A 16223-nucleotide genomic window follows, 5' to 3' on the forward strand; every position below is an offset into this window, starting at 1 on the left:
CAAACCTTATGTGAGCCTCAGAGGCTGGAACTGCCTGAGTCAACAATAACCGAAGGAGAATCTGAGTCCTCAGCCCTATGCTTTCATGCCCAGGAACTGCCAAATAGAGGGAGTGCATCCATACACATTGGAACATTCGTGTGCTTCTTATTCTCTGTTCAACGTGATAAAACTATAACTTGAGGAAAGAAAGAGGCTGCTCACAGATTGAGCGTGTCCCGGACGCCTACCTCCCCAAAGACATCGAATGAGCCTGACTGGGGTGCTGACTGGGCTGCTGCAGAGTGGAGAAGCCCAGACGAGGCACTACGGGGGTAACACTGACATGGGAGCATGTCTGGTATCGCCCAGCACCCGCGGGGTTTACAGAAAGAACAGATGGAAAGGTTTATGGACTTTATTTTCACTATAAAGGCATTATAACACTACAAACATTTGCAATATCGGGGGGAAGAGAAGGAAATCACCCAAAGTTCTCACACTCAGTACAACTGTTTTCATTTTGTGTATTTACTTCCAGGCCTGGTCTGTCCACACATGATTTCCCTTGGCTGCCGTGATTTCACGTATCGTCTTCTCTAATTTGTCTCCCAACCCGCCCTGCCACCCAGTTCAGACTAGATACCCAAGCGTCCCCTGCGCTGTTCTTATTGTCTTCACAGTTTTCCTATTTAATGACTACAGAGAAATTCTTCAAAAAGGTTTTCCATGATGTCACTAATTAACCAGTCCATTATTGAAGAACACTTGGCTTCTGATTTTGCGGTTATAAATCACTGAGGAAAAAAAAGTCATGAATATAGCTTTTTCCCTTTTAGGATCCCTTTCTTAGGATCAAGTCTCCAAAGTGGGGTTCCATAGGTAAAAATCCATGAACACTTCTGCAGTTTTAAATATAATATTGTCAAAGTTTTGCGATAACATCGTTCTGATGATCAAAGCGATCAGTGACTCACTGCAAAATATTTAGAAAATATTGGAAAGTATCAAAAATAAAAATCATGCATAATCCCTTTAACCCAACCGCTGCTCACATGTGTTGGATTTCCTTCTAGTGGTTTTTCCCATGTCTGTCTTTAATATGTGCATCTATTTAAAATTAGTTTTATTATGACAACAAGAGTGGAATTTCTAAAGGAGCAGTTACACATGTTACTAGCCTCAACTAAGACAGATGAGTAATTCAAGTGTATATCCGAGGGGTCTTGTCTGAGTGTGAAGGTGGCTCTGGGGCTACCCTCATTGTTTCGGTATACCTGAAGCCTCCTCCCCATCGCCCACCTTCTGTTAAAGGCCATCATCTCTCTGCCCTCCCTGCCCAGGACCCTTCTCTAGCATTCGGCATTCTAATCAGAGCCTGGCTGCACTCATGCCAGGGCGTATTCTAAAATCAGCGTGTGAGAGGTCTGTGAAGTGTTGCCAGATAGACCTTCAAAAACCCCTAAGGAAGGTGCCTGGGTGGCTCGGTTGGTTGGGTGACTGCCTTTAGCTCAGGTCATGATCTCAGAGTCCTGACATCCAGCCCCATGTTGGTCTCCCGGCTCAGTGGGGAGTCTGCTCCTTCCTCTTGCCCCCCGGCTCATGCTCTCTCTCTCTCTCTCTCTCAGATAAATAAATGAAATCTTTTTTTTTTTTTTAACCCTAAGGAAGACCCCACATTGGAGAATAACATAATGCCCCCACTAAGTCCAACCAGCTAGTTTTCCTCCAGGGTGAGAACAGATCTCTTTCTCTGGTTGGATCTCAAAGGGGCCATCCATTTAAACATGCAAATCCCTGAGAGTAAATTCACACACGGGCTCCGAGAAGGAGAGGTCAGTGGGAGCTAATGCTGAGGGAAGGATGGTCTCCATCACGTGTGCTCATCTGGTGGAGTGATGTAAAGAATCAGCCTCACTATTAAATCGTTATCCATTCGCTGTCTTTTCCTTCCTCCTCCTTGTTTTCATTCGCACTGTAATAGCTGAATCAACACAGGTTTGTTGTAAGGAGAGGCCATTACAGTTATTCAGCCTGACTTGAATATGGCTTGCGTTGGGCTTCTAGCTCAGCGGGCCACGCATCCCTTTCTCTGGATGTCTGGAGCCCCCTCGGGTGGAGGAGGGACCAGCTTCTCCCTCCAGTTCTGCCCATTCATCCCAACTGCGTCTCTGGGAGCCATGGAGAGCAGCTTTTCTCCCTCTCCCCCTGAAAGCCTTCCTGAGTTTGTAATTTCTCCAAGTCATCCACTCATGTTGGTTCTGGAGTGGTTTCCAGATGCCTCACCTTTCTGGTCTGCCTTTAATGCTTGCCGTGCGGAGGGGAGGAGCGTCGCGGGTCCCCTCTGTTTGCAGACTGTCTGAGCCCAGTAACGGAAACGGCAGGGCACCAGCGGAATGGCGGAAGCCAGTCTCTCTGCAGCCCGAGCTCCCGAAGCCTGCATTCCAGATTTATGCATGGCACCTGGGGAAAGCAATGATGCAAGCCAATGTGAAGTCCAAGTACATCATCATTTATCTGTGTTTGGATTTGGTTTGGGGTTTTATTAATGACAGAGGATTTGATTAAACAAAGTTTACACTATAACCAACTCCAGCTGGATCCAAGCATCCATGGGAAGCCCCAATTCCCCTGATATTGTCCTTCTGTCCTTTTCCCTCACAATTTCTCTTCCAAGTCATTTTCTCTGAATCTGATAATGGTGAGGTCATTTAATCTCATTTATTTTAAGGGCCAGTCTGGCACTCCCAGCACGGCGACTCTGTGTTGAAGGATTTTGTGTTGAAGATGTTGTGTACCCTGGGATGTGGCCTTATCCTAACCTATGGAATGAAATCACTGGGTCATCCTGCCAAGGCAATGTTATCATTGGGTTTGGGCTCAAATTTGGAATCTTTCCAGCAAAACTCATATTCTAATGGACTGTTGATTGAAACGTTGTCAGGATTATCTTGTAAGGTTACCAGAAGCCAGTTCAGTGAAGTCTGGGTTCTTTCGGGTTGGGGGAGGGGGCTTGCTAATTATAAATGGCTCCGATTACCTGTTGCTTGGGCTTTTCCTGAAGGCTGAGGAGTGTGAGTCTGTGATTTGGGTGGGGATTCCTTCCACCTCCCTACAGCTGAGGCTGAGGCCGTCTTCAGAGTGTTCCATCAGTCTCTCTCTTTCTTCCATTTCCTTCGCTCTCTGGTTCCTCGCCAGGCTTCTTTCCCTCTCCTTGCTATTGCTCCTTTACCCCGTGGGGTTCTTTCTTCACCCTCCTTCTGCTTTGCCCACTCCCTGCCTCTCTCGATTGCTTCCTATGATACCGTTGACTTTGGAACTGCACATGTCCACTTACATGTGGACTTTTCTTGATGAACACAGTACAGCACTCTAAACGTATTTTCTCTTCCCTCTGATTTTCTTAAGTACCTTCTCTTTTCTCTAGCTCACTTTATGGTTAAGAACACAGTATGTGATACAGGTAACATACAGGATATGGGTTAATCTCCTGTTCATGCTCTTGGCAAGGGTTGTGGTCGACAGGAGGCTATCAGTGGTTAGGTCGCAGGGGAGTCAAAATTTCGTGTGGATCTTCAAGGGCATGAGGGGTCAGCACCCTTAACACCCACCTTTTTCAAAGGTGGGCTGTGGCTCTATCTTTCTCAGGCCGTTTCTTCAGTTTCGCTCGATAAATACATCAGGTTTCCTAAGGGTAGGGTGAATCCCGGCTCACTGCGTTGGTCCTGCAGGTGTTTGGCTGGTCCGATCCCATCTGTTCAGGACTCATCTATTCATGCCACAAACACCCCTCAGACTCCAGCTGATGGGAAATGAGAAAGGCATTTTCTCCCTCTGCCCCTGACCTGGGCTCGGCCCCAGGCTGGCCTCTAATTGGAAACAGCAGGTCCAGCACCAGAGCCAGACCTGTCCTGGTGCCAGCATTATTCAGAGCCCCGATGGTGCCCCAAGGGGATTGGGCCAAGCCACTTAATTCATGGCCAGTGTGTGCCATTCTGATGTGTCTGCCAAAATGTCGCTGTCAGCCCGTAGGTGACAGCCATTGCTCACTGGTGAAGAGCCTTCCTGTGCTTTGCACTTTCTTGCTCATGCTATTCTGGAGAAGTTAAAAGACGACAGAGACCCTGTGTCCTTTAAAGAGGGCTTCTGGAGGCAGCAGGCCTGTGGGCTAAAGAGACTGTCCGATTTTCACCCCAGAGTGTCAGATGGAAAACCCCGATCTGGTGTTTTTCATAGTGGGAGTTTCTCGTTCGTCTCAGAAAAAACCATTTCACCTTTTATCAGTGAAAACAACCATGTCTGCCTAAAACAAACAAGCAAACAACAAACAAACCAAAAGAAACACCAAAAAAAAAACAGGAAAAAAAAAACCAAAAACATTGTTGGTAACTCAACTCCTTTTTTTCTTTGCCTTTTGACTGACTTCTGTTGTATAAATAGTCTTTGCTGAGAGCTTGAAACCTGGACAGTTGGACCCTGATTGAGTAATTCACACAGTTCTGGGAAATAAAGTCAACAATTCACAGGCTGAATCCACTTTGGAACACTCGTGCACCAAGGACCCTTGATATTCGATCTCTTTGCATTTCTGTTCAGTGTTTATTGCTTTCTACCCATCCCTCAAACCAAAGTCATAGCTTGGTAATTTCTTGTTTTAGAAAGTGACAAACAGAGCAGGCAGAGAAAACACTGTATATTTTGGACTAAAAATGAAATCATTAGGGTAAGTTTCTATTCTTAGTGACTGGAATTTTACTCTGGTTCTGATTAAGCTCAACAATGATATTATATTCGATGTTTTCCTGTAAATGTATGAGATGGTTTTCTATTGCATGTCCATGAATGGAAATATTAACAGACTCCACTTGGCCCCATCAGCCTCTGGCTTGGTCTTCACACCCAAAAAGCCAATCAGCAGAGAATCATATCCCAGCCCAGAGAGAGGAGTTCCTGTCTTGCCTGTGGCTATTGTTCATGGTCTCACAATTAAGAGTAAAATCATATCCAGAAAATGTATGAAAGTAAGTGGAATAGCTACATTCCAATGTCTATAAATTACTCAGGAAGAAACAACTGTACATTCTCAGCATCCATCTTCCATCTTCTGTGCCTCCATTTTTTTTTTTTTTTTAGGGATTTATCTTATTTGGCAGGGGTGGGGAGGGGGAGAGAGAGAGACTCTGGAGCAGACGCTGCACTCAGCAAAGAGCCCAACGGGGGACGCAGTCTCATGACCCTGAGATCCTCACCTGAGCCAAAACCAAGAGTTGGAGCCACTGTGCCGACATTTCTGTCAGAAGAGTTGGTCTTGCCAGAGTCCACTTCATGGTGGTTAGAGTATGTCAGCGAGGAGGGAAGAATGGTTTATGGGTTCCCTAGAGGTTGTGAACAATGAGAGTCTTCTGACAGACAAGTGGAGAAGTCTGGGTTTTTAGAAATAGAAAATTATAGATGTCAGCATTAGATTTTTAAAAGCAGGTAGTAAATTTGGGAGTAAAAAGTATGTGAGAAGTAATGGAATGGCTACCTCCACTTATCCATCACCCATAGCACAGGAGCAGAAATCGACACTCAGTGCAAAACCCAGAGGATGAAGCTCTTGCTCCTTTGAATGGTCAGGTTTGTGAGCAATCTAGAGCAGGTGTGGAGGAGGATACCACAGAGCAAGAGGCCCTGGGTTCTTGGGCGTCACACCACCCACTAAGTCGTGTCACCTTGCACTTGTTCACTTCATGTTGAGCTGAAGTTACCTTATCTGTAAAATGGGGATAATACTGAGCTCAGAGATTTCTAACAAGTATTTTACAAGATAATATATGGAAAGCCCTCAGCAGCGTGTCTGGCACATAAGACACCATAAATGTTCCACATTATTAGTGATGGTAGGTGTATTCACTTCCAACCCATACTTTATGTGAAGTACTTAACATATTTTAATACATATTTTAATATTACATTTAAATATTACATATAATATTTATTATATAATTTATTATATAATATAATAAATATATTTAAATATAAATATAAATATATTTAAATATAAATATATTTAAATAAATATATTTATAAATAAATATATTTAATAAATAAATATATAAATAAATATATTTAAATATAAATATATATAATAATATATTTATTATATAATTTATTACATATAATATGTAATACATTACATATAAATATTACATTTAATCTTATACCTAGCATAGAGGTAATTCTGTCTTTATGAATGCCTCTCAGACAGCCTAAGGGAGAGGCCTAAGGGAAATCTTGGGGTACTTCTGTGCCACTCCTGCCTTTTTCCCTCCCCACCCCAAGCCCAGACTCAACTTTCCAATGTTGGTGTACTCACCCTTGTGGCTGAGGAAGAAGCATGCCAGGGAGTTGGCCAAGCCTCCTCCTAGGACAACTGGCAGGTCCCTTCTCCTGCTGGCACAGAAGGTGGGGAGAGGGCCATCCTTGGACTCTGAGGGAACTCCTCTCTAACCAGTGGGACCAGTCACTACTATGGAATGGGACTAGTCAGAGGGGTACCTCCTTCCAGAGATTGATGGGGGGTGGGGTTGTGGGAGAGGGTTCTATCCCTGCAAGGGCCAAAATACAAAGTCCACTTGTCTTCAGATGTGAGGAAACAGACACCCTCAAAGATGTTGGCGAAAACTGTACACTTATCCTTACTACAGTGCATTAGGCAAATGGAAGAACCTGCCTCATTTTGGAGAACCAAGATACATAATTCCTTATTTACCTTTGTGAATTTGTGTGCGTGTCTAGAATGTTCTTGGGACCATCATGGATATTCCACTTTTGAGGTGATTTTATCAAGGTCAAAACTGAATAATGTTGTCATCTACGTTTTTGGCTGTACAAAGATAAAAGCAACAACAAGACAGCAAAATCTCAGGAGAAAGAAGGGGCGGGGGGGGAAGCAGCTTCCAAAATAGGTACTGGGAAACATATAATGGAACAGACAGGAAAGCAGGAATACTAATTTCTAGACCCAGCTCTATTCACCACTCCATCAGAAGTTCTATGGACCTGAACAATTCATTTAACTACTCTGGAGAGAATAGATGACCCCCAGGCATGCCTCTTTTCTGGTTCTGCTGATTCAACTGACAGCCTAAGAGGAGGTCGCGGGGAACATTGGCCAGACTTCCCTGACTCCAGAAAGTTCTTTAAGCCTTTCATGGTGGGTGGTGGTCATGACAATGGAGGAGGCAATAGTCATGATGGTGGTGTAGGTTGGAGAAAACGCTGCCATGCTCCATGGGTCTGAATGAGAGACATGACTAGGACAGATGCTGTGATGGGTTGAGAAGTGGGCAGAGTGGTAGGCAGTGAGGCACTAGGACTTAATGGGCCCAAGTGCACAGGGGTCCAAGCCTGTAACTCCCTGTGCCTTTCAAGATGATTCCTCCACCTGGGATGACGCAAGCAAAACAGACATGCTGAGGGAGATAGATACGCACTATTCTCCTGGTTGTGACTTTGCGGGGGTGGAGGGGGTTGTTTGTTGAAATCTTTAAGTTTGTTTTAGTTTTACATTTTTATTTATTTTCTTTTTTATGCTACAAAGTAGTTCAAATCTGTATTTTGGGAATATGGAAATTCTTTGGAGAGAAGGAAAAGTTGAAGCAGTTAAATCGAGAGCCGGGTCTGCACGTGGACGGAGTGTAGGCACAGAGGAGAGCCCTTCTTGCACGGAACAGACCACGGTCTGGCTCAGACCGAGTTTAAAAACAGCTGAGGTTAATGCATAATTCCACAGGCTAGAGAGGTGCCCTGGGACAGAGGTGAGAGCCGGAGCCAGGCCTGGTGGCTGGGGCCCAGAAGGAGCCGGGACAGTCAAGTGTCCTCTTTCCTGAGGACAAAAGGCGACACACTCTAGACTAGACTATACTAGACATCCGCCATGATGGCGGATGAGTCCCTGGAAGGCCTGAGAGGTGCAGCTCCCCGCACAGACAGAGGCCTGGCGCCAGGAACCCAGTGGATTCACAGAGAAAGGAGTGAAGTACTAACAAATGGTTTTCATTATCATCACACAGCCTCCACCCTCGGTCTGTATGTGTGTGCTTTGTTTTTTTCTCTTTTTTTCATCTTTTCCTGGGTTGTAACTAAACAATGAGGTGATTGCCATCCCACTGAATTGCACAATAGAACCAATGGCTGGGTTGGAGCATAGCTTTCCCCAGATAAATTCTGGACAAGAGACATGAGCAAGCTGGAAAGAAGGAGTTGATTCAATACCTGTATATACTTATTAGCGCTGGTGGTGGAGGTGGGATGAGGGTCCGGGGAGAGCTAAGACTCTTAGTTCCTCAGCAGTGCACCTGTCAGCCCACCAGTGGGACATTCTCCTTCAATGAAGCTTCACCAAAATGAAAGGGGGGCTGACCCAGTGATCCAGGAATATAAATTGGGACCACTTGCTCTTTCCCAATATAATAGGAAATAATGATTTACTTTGAGTAAGCTGGTGCAGCTGTGGGAAGAGTTTTCAGTTCTGTTCAATAAACATTCCCTAAGAGCCTACTCCGGGGCAGCTCGTGGTTCGAAAAACACCGAAGACCTCAAGAAGTCAACACTCAAGCAGATGCCACCATTTGTCCCCAGCCCCTTGGAAACCTGAGCATCAACTAAACCGCGAGGATACCTCCGTTTTGTAATCTCCTTGTGATTCACCCTCCCAGTGAGGCAGCGATGACCCTAATTAAAGATGCTATCAGGTCTATGGGGCCTGGGCCTGTTTTCCTGATGGCCCAAGAGCACTGTGCTCCCCAAACTGTACTCAGGGCCAGAGCGGCTTCCTCCCTCTGCCACGTGGCTGGAGAAAATGGATCATTCCAAAAACAAATGTTTCAGTTTGTTACTCAGCAGTTTTGTTGAGAAATGATTGCAGATAATCATCTTGTAGCTGCAGACGGAGCGTTTTACGCTTGCTCAGACGGGGCCACTGAGCGTGAGCGTGGCCAGCCCTTCCAACCAAGACTGGAGCAAACAGCAGGATCCATCCTGCAGGAGATGGCCTGACGGGGACATGAGATGGACGCAAGGCATTGCTTTCACTTCCTCGCCCAGCCTGCTGATAACTCACTACCTAGTACTGGCTGGATGTCTTTAATGATAGTTATTAAAATGCCTGATCTTTATGTAGGACGAACTAGGTGCCGGGCTCTGGGCAAAATGCTCCTTCTGTTTAATCCTTTCAATAACCCTATGTGGAAGATAGGATTATTATTTGGAGGGGCGACACCAAGTCAGAGGTTAAAACACTTGCTAAAGGTCGCACAGCCGATGAGGGGTAGGACTGAAATGCACCCAGCCCCGGGCCAAGGGAAGGATCTGGACTGTAGAATCACTGGTGGCCCTTTCTTTACAGCTCTTGCGGTCTGTCATTATGTAAAATCACAACTGAGATTCTAAATTAGTTTATAGTTCTTTGGATCTTAAACATCCAAATTTACTTTTAGAAATAGCAGGATGCATGGCTGGTGTGTGTGTATACGCAGGCACATGCGTGTGTGGTAGTCGAGTGGGTGAAACTGTCTGCCCTCATCTGTGGAATTTCTAATTACCCACAGTGTCCCCAGAGATGGATGCATGCTGTGAGTCTCTTGTTAGCTCTGGACTAAATTGCAGCAGAGCAGACTTTTCCTTTTGTTCATGATGTCATGAGCAAATAACACCTAAAAGAAGAAACATTGGATTGGGGATGTTCTGAAATACCATTACATGAGAATCAAGGGACTTTTGAAGGGACAGCAGGTTTTCATCTCTTCTGACCTTTTCCCTAAGGTAATGAAAGAGCTAGATGAAACTCCTTCAAATAAGCTGAAAAAATGCACATCAAACAGCCTCATTATAGTTAACCACCCCAGTGACATTCCAGCATCCCCCATCAAGGATATACGTTACCGTGCGATAGGAACCCGCTCGGGACTGGGATAGTTAAAGCCGTACACAGGAAGTAGCTAGAACAGCATAAAGCCCCCTGACAAACACATACATGGAAGTAAATTCTTTGTTTCCAGCTCTTATCTTAGCCTCAGGTTCCCTAGGATTTGCCTGTGCTGCATGCCTGGGCAAAACAGGGCTGAGTTATCTCTTTCGTGCCTTGAGTCAGATTTTCTGGGTGTGAAGTCAGCAGACAAGCCAGGAAATGTCAGTGCGAGAGAGTGAGGGAGCTGGAGACACGGTGGCAGCTGTCACTCCAGAGTGGTGCGGTATGGGAAAGTGTCCAACTCATCTTTGGGACTCAGTTTCCCCTTGTGATGTGTTCCGTGCTGGCTGGTGTGATCCAGATGTTCATGGATGCAGGGTGGCCGAGGTGCGGCAGTGTTTGCAGAGTCGGGAGTCCAGCTGCTCAAGCAGAAATGGCCCTGACTCGTGGACAAGTGTGGGTTTCCCAAGGACAAGGGAGTATGCCTCACAGACGAGTGAGTGTATCTCCTGGGCAAGCATGGGCATCTCATGGATGGGTGAGTGTGTCTCACAGGCACATGTGTCTCATGGACAAGCATGCCTCACAAACAAGTATGGATGTCTCACGACAGGTGTGGGTGTCTCATGGACCAGTGAGGGTGACATTTTACTGGGATTCTTACATTCAAGTCCTACAGCTCGTACCTTATCCCTCACCAATTGAACGATGGCCTGCCTGCCTTTAAAAGCCCTAGAACACTGTGCAAGGCCAGGATTTTTCTTGGTCTGTCTCAGAACTGTAGATCATTAGCTTGTCTTTATTTCTGAAGTTACATCTGAATTGCATTATAGACTTATGTGCTGTAACGTTGCTTGACCTAGTGCTTGGAAAACATACCACACACTGAGAGGAAAAGGCTAGCTCAAGAGGAGCTGAGGACATTTAATCCTATAAAGCTAGTAGAAGGAAGAACTTGGATCCGGGTTAGCATTCACCGGCGAGGTTTTGTTTGCATTCATGCGTTCCTTCCCAGGTGGTCACCCGAGGTCTGCTGTGGATTAGAAACCTCGCTAGGTGCTGGTGTTATCGAAAACTCCCTTAGACCCCAACCAACCCGAGAGCCCTTTCCCCCCAGTACTTCTGTCTGCTCTTAGTCCCAAGGATGGGAACGGCAGGCAGGGAAAGGCCAAAAGGAGGGCTGAAAGAAATGTATCTTTTTCTTGTGGCTTAAGCATCAGCCAGTTGGAACCAAGGAGATGTTTTCTTAGGGTTGCAGAGAAGTTTGAAAAGCGATTGGATTGGTTTTGGCAACGAAATGTAGATTATAGATATAGTGTTAGTATTACTAAGCCGACGGGCTATAATGCGAGGACTGTTACTTAGCTGTATGTTCTTGCAATAGTGCGCTGCCCTCAGCTCTGTAGTGGAAGGCTGCTGTGTGTTTGCATGTCTTATCTCCCACCACCACATCAATGTTCTAACTGCCCACGCTTTGGAAACCTCCCTGCGGTGCTGGCCTTGCACAGCTAATGACTCCAGTCAGGTAAATACCATGCAGATTGTGGCCAGCCACACACACACCAACAGGCCATGGACACCCGTAGCAACTGCTCCTTGATTCTGAAGCTCGAGGTCAGCCAGTCTCGGTGGTTTCCCCCTTAAGCTGCCCGACTCTCTGGAGAAATGCCAGGGTTTTATAATTTACCTCAGAGTCTTCCAAAGAGCCAGAGGACCATTTATCTTTTAGAGAAATGTGGCAGGGCACTCTAGAATTGTTAGCATTGAACCTTTCAGTCAAAAAGAATAGCAGTTTTGCTGAACCTTAATGTCTTCCTAAGTCCTTGGTGCCAGATGTGCTATTTTCCTATTGGACTTGCCAAAACCACTAAATAGTTAAAACACATCAAATCATCTCTAAGTGGCCAAAATTGAATGCCCTCCCTACCACACCCCCCACAAAAGAGCTCCTAGTCAGCAAACCTCACGGTCATGTTCCATACTAGAAAATTTCTGATTAGGCTAAAAATTAGGAAAACAGACCTAACACGAAAGACTTTAAATTTCTTTTTTGCCTACAGGCTCAGAGTAAGAACTACCAGAGAAAGGAGAGAATCGGGGTGGGGGGGAATGGTCACAGCGAGAGCACCAACTATGATTACTGTTGCACCCTCAACTACATGCTCTTAATGCCCGACATCCCCAGTGAGTTTTCCCAGCACAGAGCTCTGGCAGGTGGAAGCGAGGAGAAAGGAGGCTGCAGTTCGCGCCAGATGTTCTGGCAACTTTGATGTGGCTTAAGCTGCTCTTGGAACTAAGCATGGCGTCTGAGCACGTGCAAGGAATGGTCCAAGAGGTCTTTCTGGTCAAGCATCCCCAAATCCTTGCCAGCAAATAATCCTTGGGCTTAATATAAGCTACCATAGCTCCAGCCACCAAACAACATTTTAAGTGGCGTGCAAGGAGTAAAAAGAAAACCTTCCAATTCACGAACATCAATTATATCTAGATGGTTGGCCAGGCAGAGGGTGGAGAGTCTGGAAGCTGGATTCTTGTTGCCTAAATGTGACCACGTCTGCACTTTACATTTTCTGAGATATATTAATTTCTTGATAGTTTTTCTTAATTGCTAGCTCATCAAAGCTGATGTCAAGCGTCCTGTTCATCCTGTATAGCAGTGGTTCTCAGCCTTGGCTTTTTCCCTGGGAACTCCTCAGGAATCTTTACAAAATACTGATCCCCAGGCAGCGCTCTGGCACAGTTAAGCTGGAACCTCTGGAGATGGGATGGGTGTCAGGGTTGTGGAAAGCTCCTTGCCTGATTTCAGTGGTCAGCCAGGGTGGCGAGCCACCAGGGTAGGAGAGCAGTGGAAAGGGGAAGCGAGGAGATTAGATGAGATCTTCCACAAAGTTCAAGGTTGGAGGACTTTGCAGGATGCTGACCAACAGTCAGCGGGTTGTTAGCTGATGCCCGTTTACTCCCCGATAACTCTCCAGAGGCTTAGTTTCCTCCAACTGTATATTAAGTTGAATTTTCAACTATTGGCCATTGTCTAAGCTTCTTAGCTGAAATTGACCAAAAGGTCTCCTTGAGACCTTAAGAAAGTGAAGGGGACACTGAGGCAGGAAACAACAGAGAGATATTCAAGTAGGCTTTATCTCAGGGGGCCCCAGAAGAACCTCTAATTCTAGCTGACTTGAGGCTGGTTGTTCTGGGGTTCTGGGGTCATGGTCTACACATAAGATGGACTATACATATGGGAAGTTCCAATCAAGCAAGCCATCCACAGTAGTAGACAGACTCCGGGTTGACCCTCTCACTTGGTCCCGGATCCCTCACTCCATGGGGAGACTGCATACAGAGGAGAGCCAGAGTAGACCCACAAAAGCAGTGATTCTCAAGCTTAGGTGTGCAAAGAATCACCCAAGGGCCTGTTAAAACACACATGACAGGGTCTCACTCAGCATTGCTAGGTCTGTGGTGGAGCCTGAGCATTTGCATTTCTAGTAAGTCCTAAGATACTGCTGATACTACTACGGCCCACACTTTGAGAATCACTGCCTTAATAATGAGACCCTGGACAGACTAGGGTTGTCCTGGTCTGCAAGAGATACACCAGACTTTAAAGAGTATTCCGTCACGCCCTGGAAAAAGGAATGGAATGTGGGTCTGCAATGAACTTGGCTTTATTTTCATGCACGTGTGAAAGGGTGAGAGCCATCTGATTAAGTGATTGCCTCATGAGAACAGAGTTTTTAAATAGATAAGCCTTAGGGTTGCTTGTCCCTCATATCTTTGCATTAGAAATTGGTAATATTTAAATCAGATTTAATTTTAGAGTTCTAACCTTCACTAGCATAAGACTAAACACAATAACAGCAGCATCTATGAAAATCATTTAGTGTTCAGTATTCTGGACAGGGTATTGTTCTCTCCAACAGCAAACTGTACCTACAATGGACAGGAGAAGGCCAAAGGCATAGGGGATGAAGGGATGCTATACAGGGTCTCAAATATAGCACTCAGCCATCTAGCTTGGTGACCCTGGTGCACCAAGGTGGCTTGGCCTAGATGGCATCAATAGGGCGAGGAATCTTTTTGTGATGGGTCTATAGCAAACCCCTGGGAAGACAGTGCTGCCTGGATGTTGTGGGATTTTTTAATTGAGATCAACCTTCTCTCTCCTCCTTATCATCTACACTGGAGGCCATCGTGGCTTGTAATGGAATATCCAGAATATTTCCAGAGAAAGTCACTCTTACTTGCCTGGCTAATCCATAGAGGGGAAAGTGGTCGCCTTTTATGTCACACAGGAAGTAATAGTCCATAAGCAGACCACTGCAGTGAGCTCTCCAAGCTCATAGGCACCTGCTACTATAAGTAGTATGGGTACAAGACCCATCACTGTTCCTTTCCCCAAGCCGTGTTGAACCCCTAGCCAGTTCTTGAACTCTGGGAGATCTGTGATGCCTTTTTTTTTCCTTTCTTCCCTGATGAACTTCTATTCCTCCTTAAGAACCCTGCTCAGATGTTACACCCCCCATGAACCTATGTCTCTGGTTCATCTGGCCAGATGAAACTAGTTCCTCCTTCGATTAGGTTTCCATATCATGTCACATATACATCATACTTATCACACTGTTCTTTGAAGGTGTGTTCATGTGTTTGTCTTTCCTCACCTCTAGGTTATTTGCTCTTGGAAGTTAAATATTATGTTATATTCTTCTTTGTGTCCTTAGCACCTAACATAGTGGCTGGCATAGGGCCTGCAAGTTTTACAGTTTAATTAATGAAAAAAAAAATAAGAGACTCTTAATCTCACAAAACAAACTTAGGGTTGCAGGGGGGGGGGGGTAGGGAGAGGGTGGTTGGGTTATGGACATTGGAAAGGGTATGTGCTATGGTGAGTGCTATGAAGTGTATAAACCTGGCGATTCACAGACCTGTACCCCTGGGACTAATAATACATTATGTGTTAATAAAACAAAACAAAAACAAAAACAAAATTATTAAAAAAAAAGAACTCGAGTGTTTGGGTGGGAGAAAGCATTACTTAAGAATCCAGTAGGGATACAGGCCAGAAAAGATGAATTGACATCATAGAATCACAGATGATCAGGGCAGGAGAATTTAGCTATCATCATAGTAGTTCCTTGTCTTCTGGAAGAGGAAGCTGGGAGATGCTTAACTGTGGGTTCCAGTCAAATGGTCAGTCAGTCTTGGCCAAATACCTGGATGAAGAATTTGTGCACTGGATTTCCCAGGAGCCCACCTATTACCCCCGGCGACATGCCATCCTCCTCCAGTTGCTAAACCCAACCCCAAGAAAGCATGACGGTGTACTTTGCCACGGAGTCTAACATTTCTAAAGGGTGTGTAGGTAAATTCCCATCTCTAGACTTGAATACCAATTGACTATGAGAAGGTTTTTCTGGTGCTTCTGAGGCAAACAGAATATTTTGAGTAGAGTGGGTAAGGAAGAGGAATGGAAATATCCCAGTCCTTAATATCATGATTTCCAACAGCAGAAAAACCACTCCAGATGCTCTTTCTACCTGCCTGTCCTCTACCTCCTATATGTGATTAGGAACTTGGTGGCTTCATTGACATTTGCTTCTGTAGTACAAGATGAGAGGGAGTTGAAGGGAGAAAAGTGGTGGGGGTCCATACTGGAAAAAACGTGATGTGGAAAGGGGTTTTTGGAATTAGAGAGATATTATAAACAGGAAAGATACAGATGTCATTCTAAAACTTTTTTGGGGGGTGGGGACTCAATCCTTCACAAGTGCTACAATAGACATAATAATTCATTCACTTATTCACTAAAAATGTTGTCATTCTCCAGCTTAAAGCCCTCCACTCCCTTCCCCTTAGGATAAAACCATCGTTCCAGCTATGTCTTTGCAGACCTAGTTCCTTTTACCTCCCCATTCATTTCTGCACATGTTCAGCAATTTTGACTTGTTTCTACCTCAGGGCCTTTGCACTTGCTGTTCCTTCTGCCTGGAAAGCTCTCTCCCTCATTCCTTTTCATTCTTTAGATCTCAGCCTGAAGACCACTTCCTCCAAGAACTCTTCACTGAGCAACCTGTCTACAGGATCTCCTCGCTATACCCCGCAATCTGTTCACCATACCTTGTGTATTTCCTTCATGACATGTAAAGAATCAGAAGATATGTTTTTTATTTATGTAAGACTGTAAGCTCCATAAGAGAGGAGACCCTGTCTATCTTATTCACTGCTGGGTCTCCAGCACCCAGATCAGTGCTTAACAAATAGCAGGTGCTCAGGAAATATTGCTGAATGAATGAAG

The 16223-nt window shown here is 45.3% G+C and overlaps 1 protein-coding gene across 1 annotated transcript in view; it reads left to right on the top strand.

Annotated features, from left to right (window-relative positions):
• NGF (nerve growth factor) overlaps positions 1-16223 on the top strand; it is a 52378-nt gene that overhangs the window by 27760 nt on the left and 8395 nt on the right. The window lies entirely within an intron of this gene.

This window comes from Mustela nivalis (genome assembly GCF_964662115.1).
Source record: "Mustela nivalis genome assembly, chromosome: 10".
NCBI classification, from domain to species: Eukaryota; Metazoa; Chordata; class Mammalia; order Carnivora; family Mustelidae; genus Mustela; species Mustela nivalis.